General features: G+C 40.7%; 1 protein-coding gene across 1 annotated transcript in view; it reads left to right on the top strand.

Moving 5' to 3' along the window:
• B3GNT9 (UDP-GlcNAc:betaGal beta-1,3-N-acetylglucosaminyltransferase 9) overlaps positions 1–15861 on the top strand; it is a 121543-nt gene that overhangs the window by 103039 nt on the left and 2643 nt on the right. The gene's annotated exons all lie outside the window — the stretch shown is intronic.

Here is a 15861-nt window from a genome sequence, read left to right as displayed (position 1 = left end):
TTCGGGGAAAGAGAGGTTTTTTGTTCTCTATTCTGACAAAAGGAACGGAAACAATTGGGAGCTTTAAACTTATACTTAGATTTCTTATCTTGGGGCAGAAAAACTCCCTATCCCCCAGTAATAGTGGAGATCCAATTGAAAACCAAATAAATTATTACCCTGAAATGATAGAGATAGTAATCTAAATTTAGACACCATGTCAGCATTCCAAGATGTAAGCCATAAAGCTCTTCTAGTTAGAATAGCTAAAGACATAGATTAAATATCAATTTTAATGACATCAAATATAGCATCACAAACTAATTGATTAACATGTTGAAATAAAAAAAAACAATGCTAGACAGTTCAGGATCTGATAACTGCTGTGCTAAGTTGTCTAACCAAAAAGTTGCAAGAAAAGTTGAAGCAGCAGCAACATCAGCCATAGAATTAGCAGGTCTAAGAATATAGCCAGTATGTAAATATGCTCTTCTAAGATAAGATTAAATCTTCCTATCTAAAGGATCCTTAAAAGAAGTACTATCTTCCATAGGAATAGTAGTACGTTTTGCAAGAGTGGAAATAGCCCCATCAACCTTAGGGACTTTCCTCAAAACTCTAAATTAGCCACAGGTAAAGGATACAGCTTCTTAAACCTAGAAGAAGGGTTAAAGGAAGTACCAAGCTTAGACCATTCTTTAGTAATCAAATTAGAGATAGCATCTGGAATAGGAAAAACTTCAGGAGTAACCTTAGAAGTTTTAAAAACAGAATTCAAATGATTACTAGTTGTGTTATCAAAAGGACTAGATTCCTCAATAACCAAAGTAAACAATATGTCCTTTAATAAAGAACGAATATATTCAATCTTAAAAAGAAATTAAGATTTGTTAATTTCAGTCTCTGATGCAGGATCCTCTGAGCCAGAGAGATCCTCATCAGCAGAGGATACTTCAGTATGCTGTCAGTGAATACAAATTTCATCAGATTTATGAGAAGTTTGGAAAGACCTTTTACGTTTATTTGAAGGCGGAATAGCAGTCATGGCCGTCTTTATGGCTGCAGCAATATAATTTTTCATATCTGCAGGAATATCATGTACATTAGACTGTGAAGAAATAACAGTAGATATATTTGTATATATAGAAACATTATCAGCATGTAATAATTTTTCATAACAAGTGCCACATATTTGAGCTGAAGAAATAAGATCAGCTAAATTACAACAAACACACATTTAGCTTTGGTAGAATTGTGTTCAGGCAGCTTAGTTCCTACAGTAACATCAGAAGCAGGACCAGTTTGAGGCATCTTGCAAAATGTAACAAAAAAGAAAAAATAACATTTAAACAAAATATCCAATTTCCTCAAAATAGCAGTTTCAGGAATGGGAAAAAAATATATATGTTAAAATTCTTATACAAAAGTAAAATCAAAAGCAAACATCATAGCCCTCTATAAACAAATGAGAGCAGCGAGCAAAAAAAGGAGAGGCTTAAAGGGACAGTCTCTGAAGGGACAGATTTCTTCACTGTCTATTCTTTTGCACAAACGTCTGACAGATTTGCCAGATGTTCAAACTTTTGTTCAGGCCCTGGTCAAGAAGACCCATTCCCTAGTATTGCACAACCAACACAGTTATATAAATACACTTTTTACCTCTGTGATTACCTTGTATCTAAGCCTCTGCAAACTGCCCCCTTATTTCAGTTCTTTTGACATCCATTTTAGCTAATCAGAGCCGACTCACCTGAACTCCACGTGCGTGAGCACAGTGTTATCTATATGACACACATGAACTAACATCCTCTAGTGGTGACAAACTGTCAAAATGCCCTGAGAGAAGAGGCGGCCTTCAAGGGCTTATAAATTAGCATATGAACCTCCTAGATTTAGCTTTCAACTAAGAATATCAAGAGAACAAAATTGGTGATAAAAGTAAACTGGAAAATTGTTTAAAATTACATTCTCTATCTGAATCATGAAAGTTTATTTTGGACTAGACTGTCCCTTTAATATAACAAATTTTGGTGCCAAGAATGATGCAATCACAGAGGTAAAAACTTTTGCCGCCAAAGCTAACACTATGAAATGACGCAACTTGCTAGCTTTGTTCATCAGTCTGTGTGGTGATATATATATTATTGTACTTCTCTGTATAAGCTATTATTGGCATAATGTGGAATAACCTATGTTATAGAGACAGTAAGGGCCTAATACATTTAATTCATTTTATTATATGTAAACAAATTATTTAATGCTTTATGCATTGAACCGTTAGAGCAATCATTGTGAATAATTCTAATACTGAGCCATTGTTACTCTTTAGAATCAGTAATTATTTGGCACGCTGTGTATATAAAATTTGAGGATAGAGCAATGGAGACTCTATGGAAGTGCGCAGATGATCACAGCGTATGGAATGATGGCGGATTCAACAGAATCAACAACGGACCAGGCAGCTCTCTTAAAAGTGAAGGAAGGACATCGGGAACCTGTGGAAGACAGATAGAAGAGGAGCCTCATGGGACAAGTATCATCTGGATCAACAGATGGATGATAAGCAGACAGGCAAAACCCCCCACAGAGTGTTACTCACAAGAGGGGTGGTACAAACATGTACCCGAACAAGCAGGACGGAACCAAAAGTTGCCCGTCAGACAAGCGTAAGCTCAATAGGCTGCAGGCAGACGTCACTCGGCAGGCAGCGTCAGAGTGGACCCAACAGAGGAGCCAATGGGATCGATGAAATCTCGGCAATACGGACCTCCAAGGAGATCGTCAGGAACAGAACAAAGTAACGCCAGCGGCGATTGAAATAGATGACAGGCAGGTGTGTAATACTCAAGGATATATTTATTGAGTATATACAGATAAAAACATGCGTCCAGCAACGCGTTTCTCAACATATAGTCGTTTCATCAGGCTGATACTAATACACAGGTTTACCTGCTCTATTTAAAACACACCTGAGCCAATCACAGAGCTCCAGCTGCTAACACACCTCCATGGTAGACAGGCAATGTGATACGATGTTAATCATGATGGGAGGTGTCCGAGGAGCCAGAGCTATGGATGGACTAAAAAACAGAATAATGACATGCTAACAGATATTGACGCATGTTTTTATCTGTATATACTCAATAAATATATCCTTGAGTATTACACACCTGCCTGTCATCTATTTCAATCGCCGCTGGCGTTACTTTGTTCTGTTCCTGACGATCTCCTTGGAGGTCCGTATTGCCAAGATTTCATCGATCCCATTGGCTCCTCTGTTGGGTCCACTCTGACGCTGCCTGCCGAGTGACGTCTGCCTCCAGCCTATTGAGCTTACGCTTGTCTGACGGGCGACTTTTGGTTCCGTCCTGCTTGTTCGGGTACACGTTTGTACCGCCCCTCTTGTGAGTAACACTCTGTGGGGGGTTTTGCCTGTCTGCTTATCATCCATCTGTTGATCCAGACGATACTTGTCCCATGAGGCGCCTCTTCTATCTGTCTTCCACAGGTTCCCGATGTATATAAAATTTGTATACCGCAATGCTGACAAATGTTTTTAAGATATAACTGGCTCATGGAAAAATATATTGGGTGCACATAGAATCGGATGATCAATAAGTGATCTCAGCTACAGTTATCCAAATACCTATTTCTCATAACGACCGTAGTAACATCAGTTAGACATAACCGGTTATCAGTGATTGGATATGCAGTGAGTTACTAGTAACCAATCGGAAACCGAGTCTTATCCCACAGCAAGCTGATACTAAATCGCGTGTGATTCGTTGAGAGGTGGGCGTGCACTAAACGCACGCTGCGATTGGGCGAACTACACAGGAGATAGGTATATAAGGCACTGTCAGCGAGACACTCGTCTTGTCAATTTCAATCTGCACATTGAGAAAGGCCGCTACTTGGCCGAAACGCGTTTGTGCATAGCACAATAGTATGCTATTCTAAATATAGTTGTTTTTAATCATTTTGAACCTTTGTTACTCACGTAACAGTGAATCCTCTGCAAGGGACTTGTGCACACAGTATAGAAACCATCCCTGTCACCTGAAGCCAGCGTATCCTGTTACTGGCCAGGAATACAGGGGGGTGGTTGAATCTGTGTCCATTGTCTGGGTATATTGCAGCGGGGCATTCACAAGTGTGTGTGTGGAGCACTTTGGTTATGTTTTAGGGTGTTATCCCTACCAACACTCTTTTTAATAGTGGTTTAATAAATATTAAGTTTTAACTTAATCATCTCTCTAGTTATTAGTTGAATGTATCAACATATTTACTCTTAATTATAGGAATGAGTGCTAATTAACCCCTTCTTGTCCAGTTTCCCCCTTATCCTGTTCAGAGCAACTTGCGTCATAACAGGTGCGACTTTGCACCCAAAAAATTGCGTCAACAAAGACACAAGAAATGACGCGACTTGCGTTACAACAGGCGCAAATTTGTGCCAAAAATCTTCGCACAAAAAACGACGCAATAAAATGTAGCATTTTGCATCATCGCAAGCCTAGTTTGCCCACAAAAATTTTGAAAAACAGACTCCAAGTTACAACTAACTAGAACCCCAGGTAAGAAAATGCAAACATAATCTCCATGCTGAAACTGTTAGACTGAAAAGGGAAATATACACAGATCTGACCCGTGGCAAATATATGCAATATATATTAAAAACTGTATAATATAAAGTGCCAAACATAGCTGAGAGTGTCTTAAAAAATGATATATACTTACCAGAAGACATCCATCCACATACAGCAGACAGCCAAACCAGTACTGAAACATATCAGCAGAAGTAATGGTAGAGGAGTATAATGTCGATCTGTAAAGGGAGGCAGCAGATGAATCCCTCAACCGATTTACAGAGAGCCCTAAAATAGATTTCCCACAGGCGAAAACATGGTATCAACAGGCAATACTCCCTTCACATCCCTCAAACACTGTACTTTGAGAGGAATTGGGCTTCAAAATGCTCCAAAGGAGGCAAAGTTTGTAAAACTGAGGTATGAGTGAGGTGGGAGGTGTATTTATAGGCATTTTGAGGTTTGGGAAACTTTACCCCCTCCTGGTGGGAATATATATCCTATACGTCACTAGCTCATGGACTCTTGCCACTTACATGAAAGAAATTGTGTTTGTAATGCAGATTGGCATCTCATCACAAACACCTTGTCCTTTTCAGCACATGTGCCGACTGTGCACTGATCACACACACTAATCAACACCTGTACTTGTGAACCAGGGATGAAAAAAATGGCTCAGAAAAAAATAAGCATTGGCATTTATCAGCTACAATCCTATTGTTGTTCAGAATCAAGTACTCAGCATTAAAATGTCTACTGAGTGTAAAAACTAACACCAGACTCTTCCTTCTATCCCCTGCTCCCTGAAGCTGCATATAAACCACTATACTTTTCTTTAGGCTGTACCTGCCACACTTATCTAAAGACTCTTACTTTTACATATTTTGTGTTCCACACTTTTGAAACTTTTATATTATTGACCTGATTATGAATAGTTTCCGGAGAATGAGAATACTAAAAACATAGAATTTCATAACAGACACCACTTTTCATTGAAAAATTTGTTAGGTGCATATATTAATAATATATATCCAATGTTTTGCAGGAAAGTAATGGTAGTGCTCTAGTGTTGTGTTTAAAGGGACAGTTTACCCAAAACTGTTCTAACTTTTAAATTGTTCCCAATAGTCCAGTTTATTAAATTGTTTACAAGTTTACCCTTATTTCAGCATTTGAAATAGCTGATTTAGCCTGTGGTATCCCCACCTATGCTGAACGTTTCTATACTGGAGTCTAGGTTATTGATAAGCCTAAGTAAACACATCCAGCAGAAGAAATTACACTCTCGGTGGGGTGCAGGATAGTTAAGTAATAAAATGTTAGTTGTCCATTGTTTTCTTGAAGTATTGAGCTTTGGTTTACAAATAGATATAAGGAAGCAAGTGTGTGGGCATAAAGTGATAACATAATGAGATCTGATATTACCTGCAAGCTCAACCCATTTCAATAGGCTGTGGTTTAAAAGCACAAAACCAGTTAGTTCATATACACAGATAAACCTAAAAATGAAATTTCTCATACATTTTATACTCAAGTAATTGAAAATACTTTAAAGGGACAGTCAACACCAGAATTTTTGTTGTTTCAAAAGATGGACAAACCCTTTATTACCCATTCCCAAGTTTTGCATAACCAACACAGTTATAATAATACACCTTTTACCTCTGTGATTACCTTATATCTAAGCAAAATGCCCCCTTATTTCAGTTCTTTTGACAGACTTGCATTTTAACCAATCAGTGCTTACTCCTAGGTAACTTTGCGTGCGTGAGCTCAATCTTATCTATATGACACGCATGAACTAATGCCCTCTAGTGGTGAAAACCTTTCAAAATGCATTAGCATTGAAGGTGGCCTTCAATTTCTAAGAAATTAGCTTATGAGCCTACCTAGGTTAAGCTTTCAACTAAGAATACCAAGGGAACAAAGCAAAATTAGTAATAAAAGTAAATTGGAAAGTTGTATAAAATGACATGCCCTGTTTGAATCATGAAAGTTTATATAGGACTTGACTGTTCCTTTAAGGGAAAACAATTCTACAGTTTACTGCCCCTTTAAGAAATTATGATGTTAAAAGGAAAGTATTAGGCTCCTGCTTAGATTTTTTACTTGGAGTGATCAGGGAGAGAGAGAGAGAAGAAGAAATGAAAAACATTACGCTTAAGCTTTATATTTTGATTCTTAAAGGGACATTCCATCTAACATTCTAATCCACATGGATGCATTTGTGTAATATACATGTATTAGCAAAAATGTTTTTAATAAAAGCTACAACTGTTTCAAAAGCACATTTAAGTATGCACTGTGCACTAGCATTTTGAACATGGACATGACACAAGCACCAATGGCGCTCTGAGCAGCTGCAGTATTTAAAATGCTGGTGCATTGGGAAAATATCTAGCTATGCTTCACATCCATGTGTAGAGAAAAATGCTAACACTAAAACAGTGATAACTTTTACTAGAAGCATTTTTGCCAATACTTGTATATTGCAAATAGGTTTCTATTCAGAGATGTAATTCATCTAGGTGCATTAACTGAATTTAAACCAGAATGTCCCTTTCAAAGAGACAAAACTCCCAATGTTTTCTTTCATGATTCAGATAGAGAATACATTTTTAAACAACTTTCCAATTTACTTCTATTATCAAATCTTCTTCATTTTCTTGTTATCCTTTGTTGAAAAGCAGGAAGGTAAGCTCTGGAGTGTGCATGTGTCTGCAGCACTAGATGACAGTGCTCTTGCTAATGTATAACATTGTTGCAAAAACATAATTTATGCTTACCTGATAAATTTATTTCTCTTGTAGTGTATCCAGTCCACGGATCATCCATTACTTGTGGGATATTCTCCTTCCCAACAGGAAGTTGCAAGAGGATCACCCATAGCAGAGCTGCTATATAGCTCCTCCCCTCACTGCCATATCCAGTCATTCAACCGAAACAAGACGAGAAAGGAGAAACCATAGGGTGCAGTGGTGACTGTAGTTTAATTAAAATTTAGACCTACCTTAAAAGGACAGGGCGGGCCGTGGACTGGATACACTACAAGAGAAATAAATTTATCAGGTAAGCATAAATGATGTTTTCTCTTGTTAAGTGTATCCAGTCCACGGATCATCCATTACTTGTGGGATACCAATACCAAAGCTAAAGTACACGGATGATGGGAGGGACAAGGCAGGAACTTAAACGGAAGGAACCACTGCCTGTAGAACCTTTCTCCCAAAAACAGCCTCCGAAGAAGCAAAAGTGTCAAATTTGTAAAATTTTGAAAAGGTGTGAAGCGAAGACCAAGTCGCAGCCTTGCAAATCTGTTCAGCAGAGGCCTCATTTTTAAAGGCCCAGGTGGAAGCCACAGCTCTAGTAGAATGAGCTGTAATCCTTTCAGGGGGCTGCTGTTCAGCAGTCTCATAGGCTAAGCGTATTATGCTCCAAAGCCAAAAGGAGAGAGAGGTTGCCGAAGCTTTTTGACCTCTCCTCTGTCCAGAGTAAACGACAAACAGGACAGATGTTTGACGAAAATCTTTAGTAGCCTGTAAGTAAAACTTCAAGGCACGGACTACGTCCAGATTATGCAAAAGACGTTCCTTCTTTGAAGAAGGATTAGGACACAATGATGGAACAACAATCTCTTGATTGATATTCCTGTTAGAAACCACCTTAGGTAAAAACCAAGGTTTGGTACGCAGAACTACCTTGTCTGAATGAAAAATCAGATAAGGAGAATCACAATGTAAGGCAGATAACTCAGAGACTCTTCGAGCCGAGGAAATAGCCATCAAAAACAGAACTTTCCAAGATAAAAGTTTAATATCAATGGAATGAAGGGGTTCAAACGGAACTCCCTGAAGAACTTTAAGAACTAAGTTTAAGCTCCACGGGGGAGCAACAGTTTTAAACACAGGCTTAATCCTAACCAAAGCCTGACAAAATGCCTGAATGTCTGGAACTTCTGCCAGACGCTTGTGCAAAAGAATAGGCAGAGCAGAGATCTGTCCTTTTAAAGAACTAGCTGATAAGCCTTTGTCCAAACCCTCTTGGAGAAAGGACAATATCCTAGGAATCCTAACCTTACTCCATGAGTAACTCTTGGATTCACACCAATAAAGATATTTACGCCATATCTTATGGTAGTTTTTCCTGGTGACAGGCTTCCGAGCCTGTATTAAGGTATCAATGACTGACTCGGAGAAGCCACGCCTTGATAGAATCAAGCGTTCAATCTCCATGCAGTCAGTCTCAGAGAAATTAGATTTGGATGATTGAAAGGACCTTGTATTAGAAGGTCCTGCCTCAGAGGCAGAGTCCATGGTGGAAGAGATGACATGTCCACTAGGTCTGCATACCAGGTCCTGCGTGGCCACGCAGGCGCTATCAGAATCACTGATGCTCTCTCCTGTTTGATTTTGGCAATCAGTCGACTTGGCAATTTGAAAGCTTGACGCCTGTATCAGGATGCCGTCTAGATACGAAGCCACCACTATGCCTCGCGGTCTTAGAACCGCCAGAAGTGAGCCCAGAACCTTTGTAAAAATTCTCGGGGCAGTAGCCAACCCGAAGGGAAGAGCTACAAATTGGTAATGCCTGTCTAGAAAGGCAAACCTTAGGAACCGATGATGTTCTTTGTGAATCGGTATGTGAAGGTAGGCATCCTTTAAGTCCACTGTGGTCATGTACTGACCCTCTTGGATCATGGGTAGGATGGTCCGAATAGTTTCCATTTTGAATGATGGAACTCTGAGGAATTTGTTTAAGATCTTTAGGTCCAAGATTGGTCTGAAGGTTCCCTCTTTCTTGGGAACCACAAACAGATTTGTATAAAATCCCTGTCCTTGTTCCGTCCGCGGAACTGGATGGATCACTCCCATTACTAGGAGGTCTTGCACACAGCTTAGGAATGCCTCTTTCTTTATCTGGTTTGCTGATAACCTTAAAAGATGAAATCTCCCTTGTGGAGGAGAAGCTTTGAAGTCCAGAAGATATCCCTGAGATATGATCTCCAACGCCAAGGGATCCTGAACATCTCTTGCCCACTCCTGGGCGAAGAGAGAAAGTCTGCCCCCCACTAGATCCGTTTCCGGATAGGGGGCCGTTCCTTCATGCTGTCTTGGGGGCAGCAGCAGGCTTTCTGGCCTGCTTGCCCTTGTTCCAGGACTGGTTAGGTTTCCAGGCCTGTCTGGAATGAGCAACAGTTCCCTCTTGTTTTGAAGCGGAGGAAGTTGATGCTGCTCCTGCCTTGAAATTTCGAAAGGCACGAAAATTAGACTGCTTGGCCTTTGATTTGGCCCTGTCCTGAGGAAGGGTATGACCTTTGCCTCCAGTAATGTCAGCAATAATTTCCTTCAAGCCAGGCCCGAATAAGGTCTGCCCCTTGAAAGGAATGTTGAGTAATTTAGACTATGAAGTCATGTCAGCTGACCAGGATTTAAGCCATAGCGCCCTACGCGCCTGGATGGCGAATCCGGAATTCTTAGCCGTTAGTTTAGTCAAATGAACAATGGCATCAGAAACAAATGAGTTAGCTAGCTTAAGCGTTCTAAGCTTGTCAATAATTTCATTCAATGGAGCTGTCTGGATGGCCTCTTCCAGGGCCTCAAACCAGAATGCCGCCGCAGCAGTGACAGGCGCAATGCATGCAAGGGGCTGTAAAATAAAACCTTGTTGAATAAACATTTTCTTAAGGTAACCCTCCAATTTTTTATCCATTGGATCTGAAAAAGCACAACTGTGGGGGCGGAGCTAACCGCAGAGGAGACTAGCCGCATGTGATAATAGCTCCTGTCTTCACCTTATGTTTTTTGGGGTTAATTTTGCCCTTTGAGCTCACAAACTCTGGGGATGTGGTTTACCCCTGAGACCCTACTACACAAGACAGAGCAAGATTTAGGAGCGCTTCCCCAGCTTTTTGTCGACTCCATAAGGTGCGGCCTAACCACGAGGCGGTGTAAATATGGAGGTCACTCGCATGGCTATATTGGCCCTTTTTGAGGAACATCATCGCAATCTGCTTTGCAGACTGGACCGGCTAATACTCAGTAGGAAGCACCCGGGCTCGGAGGAAGATTGGCCTCCTGTGGCTCCCATTACCTGTGAGGGTCCTACCCGTGAGAATGACTCCAGCCACAATGCGCCAGAGATGGAGTTTTCCGGGGCCCAGGGAGTGGTTTGCGTGCGGCCGGATTCCTGTGAGCCTTCCCTGCTCCCCTTGGCCTTCACCCGAGGAGCTGCTGCTAATGCTTGGGACGACGGAGGTAGTCCGAGAACGGAGATGGTAACTGGGGAGAATCTGCAAGTCCTGCCCGATCTGTTACCGTTGAAACACTTCTCCCCTAATGCTAATGCTGCCCGGTCCCTACACAGAGGAGAGGCCATCTGGCTGGATGCGGGGACTTACCTTCCCGACACATCTGCATTACATGCCGATCAGCTTCCCCAGGTCGCACCCACTCTCCCAGCTGTTCGGATGGGAATTCAAAGCTGGCGAGTAGGTGTGGGTTAGTTTGAGGATGCTTCTCTGGGTCCCAAGACATCCAATTGCCCGGTCCTTTCAGTTATGCCTACCTTGACACAGCGTTGAGTCCTACCTACTTTAAGTACTTTACACTTCCACCACTACCTATATTATGCTCAGAGACCATACATGCATAACTTTTCTGTCACTATGCCTATTAAGTGGTAATACGTGCCCGTTTATTTTATCTTTTAACGCACGCAGCTGGACACATAACCTGCAAGTGCCTCTTGAATATTCATTTATCTTATAATAAAATCATATTGTGGTGGGTAAAGGGACGTTCTATCTTATGCTTGTTGCATGCATCCAGCCTGTCTTGCCTGCATGCGGCTATGCACTGAAACCTACCTGATTTTCATCTAACTGTGACATCCTAGCAATAGTTGGATGTCACTACACAGGCAATATATGTTATAATTTGTCTACCTTTTCTTCCTGAAGTATACCCTGATGAATACATGTCTCACAGTGACCTTTAAATGTTTGAGAATTTTAAGCTAATAGGGGGGTAATTCAGAGTTGTGATGTCTGCACTTATAGAATTATACTGTTTGATCTGGGGAAGTTTTACTTTACTGTATATATTCATAGGGCTAAGGATCTATGGTCCCATATAAGCTTGAAATGTAACTCCAGCGAGATAGAGCAATAAGGCATTAATCATAGGTGATGGGGGATGCCTGGATCTCCTAAATGATAGGCTACTGTTGTGCCGAACCTGATTAGCATCTCACATTTAAGCTTGAGCTATATGACACCAGACACTCAGATTGCAATTGGTGGGGTATTATGTTCCCTATCTCATACCTAACTGGAGTGAGATTCTCTAAGTGCTTATGACCTCTGCAATGTATATTATACTGCATGTCTGTTGTTTCGTTGCAATGTAATTTGTTGTTTATCTTTTTTATTTTCTCACATTGCTATATGTTCTATGTTTTGTTATAAGTTATATATTGCTATGTGTATTATGAAGTTCTTGGGCTGATTAAGTAGTGTAACTTTTGCACTGGGTAATATGGATACGATATAATCTAGATCACAGTCACTGAATCTATGAGCATAGGGGTCAGTCTAGTGTTTCAGTCATATCCTCATCTCTGGATCGCTTTGCGGTAGAACTTCACTTATAAATGATATATGTGTGTCATTGTACTACTAATTCCCAGTATGCTGTAGGTCTACCTCTTAGGATCTTTTAATGTGTGTAACCTGAGCGCTGGAGAGAGCGATGCTTTTATAGCATATAATCTAGTAATATTGAACTACCTAGTTAACTATGCCATGTGCACAGATCACCATTAAAATTAACGACCTTGGTGCCCTATTAAAAGTCCATTTGAGAACCCTTCTCCATATATACCCTGTAGACAGTCTGCCCCCTTATCTATCTCTACCTCTATGGTGGTCCCCTCCCGAGACTATACACTGGCGAGGAGGAAAATATATACATCTAAATACAACTTAAGATCCAGTGCTTGCCCATCTTGAAGGACTTTGTTTATATTTTAAACATCGCCCCCCCCACTCCCTATCCACCTTCCTCTCTCCTTTCCATCCTCCCCCTCCCTTTCCAACCTTCCACCCTTCCCCCTTTTCCACCTTCCCCCCTCCCTTTCCATCCTCTCCCCCTCCCTCCCCCCCCTCTCTTTCCATCCTCCCCCCCTCTGTTTCCACCCTCCTTTCCCCTTTCCATTACCCTTCTCCCCTTACCATCCTATTCCCCCCTTTCCACCTTTTCTCCCTTCCCCAGTACCCTCCTCTCCCTTCTCCCTTCCCTCTCCTTCTCCCCTTCTTTTCCCCTCTTCCCCCCTTGCCCTCTTCCCCCCTCTCTCCCTTTTCCATCCCCCCCTCACAAATGTAAGGTAAGGGATAATTAGCTTATCCTCCATACTCCTTTTTGGCAGAGTTATATTGTCTCTGCCCTGTTCGTAGAACCAATGCAGTGGTTTCTGTTTATATAAGCGAAAAAATGGTTCTTCGGATTAAAAATGAAGAGATTTATTATGAATTATCCTGAGTTTAACGATTATAGACTGTTTATCACCATAATTTTAGAATTGATGTTAGCTCATTTGTGTATCGCCTATCTGTGTTCCTATGTATGCGTGAAACTGCCTATATGGTTCTTTATCTCTGACACAGCGTTTGGTACTTGTATCTTTAACATTCTTATAACTGCAATATCTTCCCTCAATGTTGTTATTAGCCTTAGGGACCTACCTGTGGTCCTAGTTACCATGGGAAGAAGCCTATAAAATGCAGGCCTGTCTAGGTCGGCATTATTAAAAACCCCTCTGTGTAGTACTTTTAATACAGGGGTCCAAAAGTGGCCCCAGCAGTATTGGAGGGAAAAATGAGGGTGATACCAGGTTTGCTTCTTAATCTTCACACCTTTGATTACATTTCGATTTGGGTCAGCTATATGAATATTGTGTTAAAGGTACTATTTCTGCACATGTTGTTATGTATCTTTTATTTTTTTTTATTTATTTTTTTTCCTTGGGCATGTGATATGTATCTTACCATGTACTATGTGCCATATGTTTGTATGAGCAAACTGTATTTGTCTTGGAAATTGTTATTCCCTCAATAAAAATACTTAAAACAAAAAAAAAAGCACAACTGTCCTCAACCGGGATAGTGGTACGCTTTGCTAAAGTAGAAACTGCTCTCTCCACCTTAGGGGCCATCTGCCATAAGTCAGGTGTAGTGGCGTCTATTGGAAACATTTTTCTAAATATAGAAGGTGGGGAAAAGGGCACACCGGGTCTATCCCACTCCTTGCAAATAATTTCTGTAAGCCTTTTAGGTATAGGAAAAACGTCAGTACACACCGGCACCGCATAGTATCTATCCAGCCTACACAATTTCTCTGGAATTGCAACTGTGTTACAGTCATTCAGAGCAGCTAATACCTCCCCAAGCAATACACGGAGGTTCTCAAGCTTAAATTTAAAATTAGAAATCTCTGAATCAGGTTTCCCCGAGTCAGAGATGTCACCCACAGACTGAAGCTCTCCGTCCTCATGTTCTGCATACTGTGACGCAGTTTCAGACATTGCTCTAACAGCATTTGCCCGCTCTGTATCTCTCCTAACCCCAGAGCTATCGCGCTTGCCTCTTAATTCAGGCAATCTAGATAATACCTCTGACAAGGTATTATTCATGATTGCAGCCATGTCCTGCAAGGTAATCGCTATGGGCGTTCCTGATGTAATTTGCGCCATATTAGCGTGCGTCCCCTGAGCGGGAGGCGAAGGGTCTGACACGTGGGGAGAGTTAGTCGGCATAACTTCCCCCTCGACAGAACCCTCTGGTGATAATTCTTTTATAGATAGAGACTGATCTTTACTGTTTAAGGTGAAATCAATACATTTAGTACACATTCTCCTATGGGGCTCCACCATGGCTTTCAAACATAATGAACAAGTAGGTTCCTCTGTGTCAGACATGTTTAAACAGACTAGCAATGAGACTAGCAAGCTTGGAAAACACTTTAAAACAAGTTTACAAGCAATATAAAAAACGTTACTGCGCCTTTAAGAAACACAAATTTTCCCAAATTTTGAAATAACAGTGAAAAAATGCAGTTACACTAACAAAATTTTTACAGTGTATGCAATAAGTTAGCAGAGCATTGCACCCACTTGCAAATGGAAGATTAACCCCTTAATACCAAAAACGGAATAACAAATGACAAAAACGTTTTTTAAACAGTCACAACAACTGCCACAGCTCTACTGTGGCTTTTTACCTCCCTCAATACGACTTTTGAAGCCTTTTGAGCCCTTCAGAGAAGTCCTGGATCATGCAGGAAGAAGGTGGATGTCTGTGTCTGTAATTTTTGCTGTGCAAAAAAACGCTAAAATAGGCCCCTCCCACTCATATTACAACAGCAAGTAAGCCTCAGGGAACTGTTTCTAGGCAAAATTCAAGCCAGCCATGTGGAAAAAACTAGGCTCCAATAAGTTTTATCACCAAACATATGTAAAAAAACGATTAAACATGCCAGCAAACATTTTAAAATACACTTTTATAAGAGTATGTATCTCTATTAATAAGCCTGATACCAGTCGCTATCACTGCATTTAAGGCTTTACTTACATTACTTCGGTATCAGCAGCATTTTCTAGCAAATTCCATCCCTAGAAAAATATTTTAACTGCACATACCTTATTACAGGAAAACCTGCACGCTATTCCCCCTCTGAAGTTACCTCACTCCTCAGAATATGTGAGAACAGCAAAGGATCTTAGTTACTTCTGCTAAGATCATAGAAAACGCAGGCAGATTCTTCTTCTAAATACTGCCTGAGATAAACAGTACACTCCGGTACCATTTAAAAATAACAAACTTTTGATTGAAGAAATAAACTAAGTATAAAACACCACAGTCCTCTTACGACCTCCATCTTAGTTGAGAGTTGCAAGAGAATGACTGGGTATGGCAGTGAGGGGAGGAGCTATATAGCAGCTCTGCTGTGGGTGATCCTCTTGCAACTTCCTGTTGGGAAGGAGAATATCCCACAAGTAATGGATGATCCGTGGACTGGATACACTTAACAAGAGAAAATGCTATTTCTGTCATGTAGAGCTCCAAACATGCACACACTACCTATGTAGATATCTATTCAACAAAGAAAAACACGAGAACAACACAAATATTGCTAAAAGAAGTAAATTGGAAACTTGTATTTTCTATCTCAATCATGAAGGAAATATTTAGGTTTTATGTCCCTTTAAACTAACAGCAAGTGCACAACTGATTTGTGGG

Source organism: Bombina bombina, chromosome 1 (genome assembly GCF_027579735.1).
Source record: "Bombina bombina isolate aBomBom1 chromosome 1, aBomBom1.pri, whole genome shotgun sequence".
NCBI classification, from domain to species: Eukaryota; Metazoa; Chordata; class Amphibia; order Anura; family Bombinatoridae; genus Bombina; species Bombina bombina.
The sequence above is the reverse complement of the archived record's forward strand: the minus strand, read 5'-3'. Positions and strand labels throughout refer to the sequence as shown.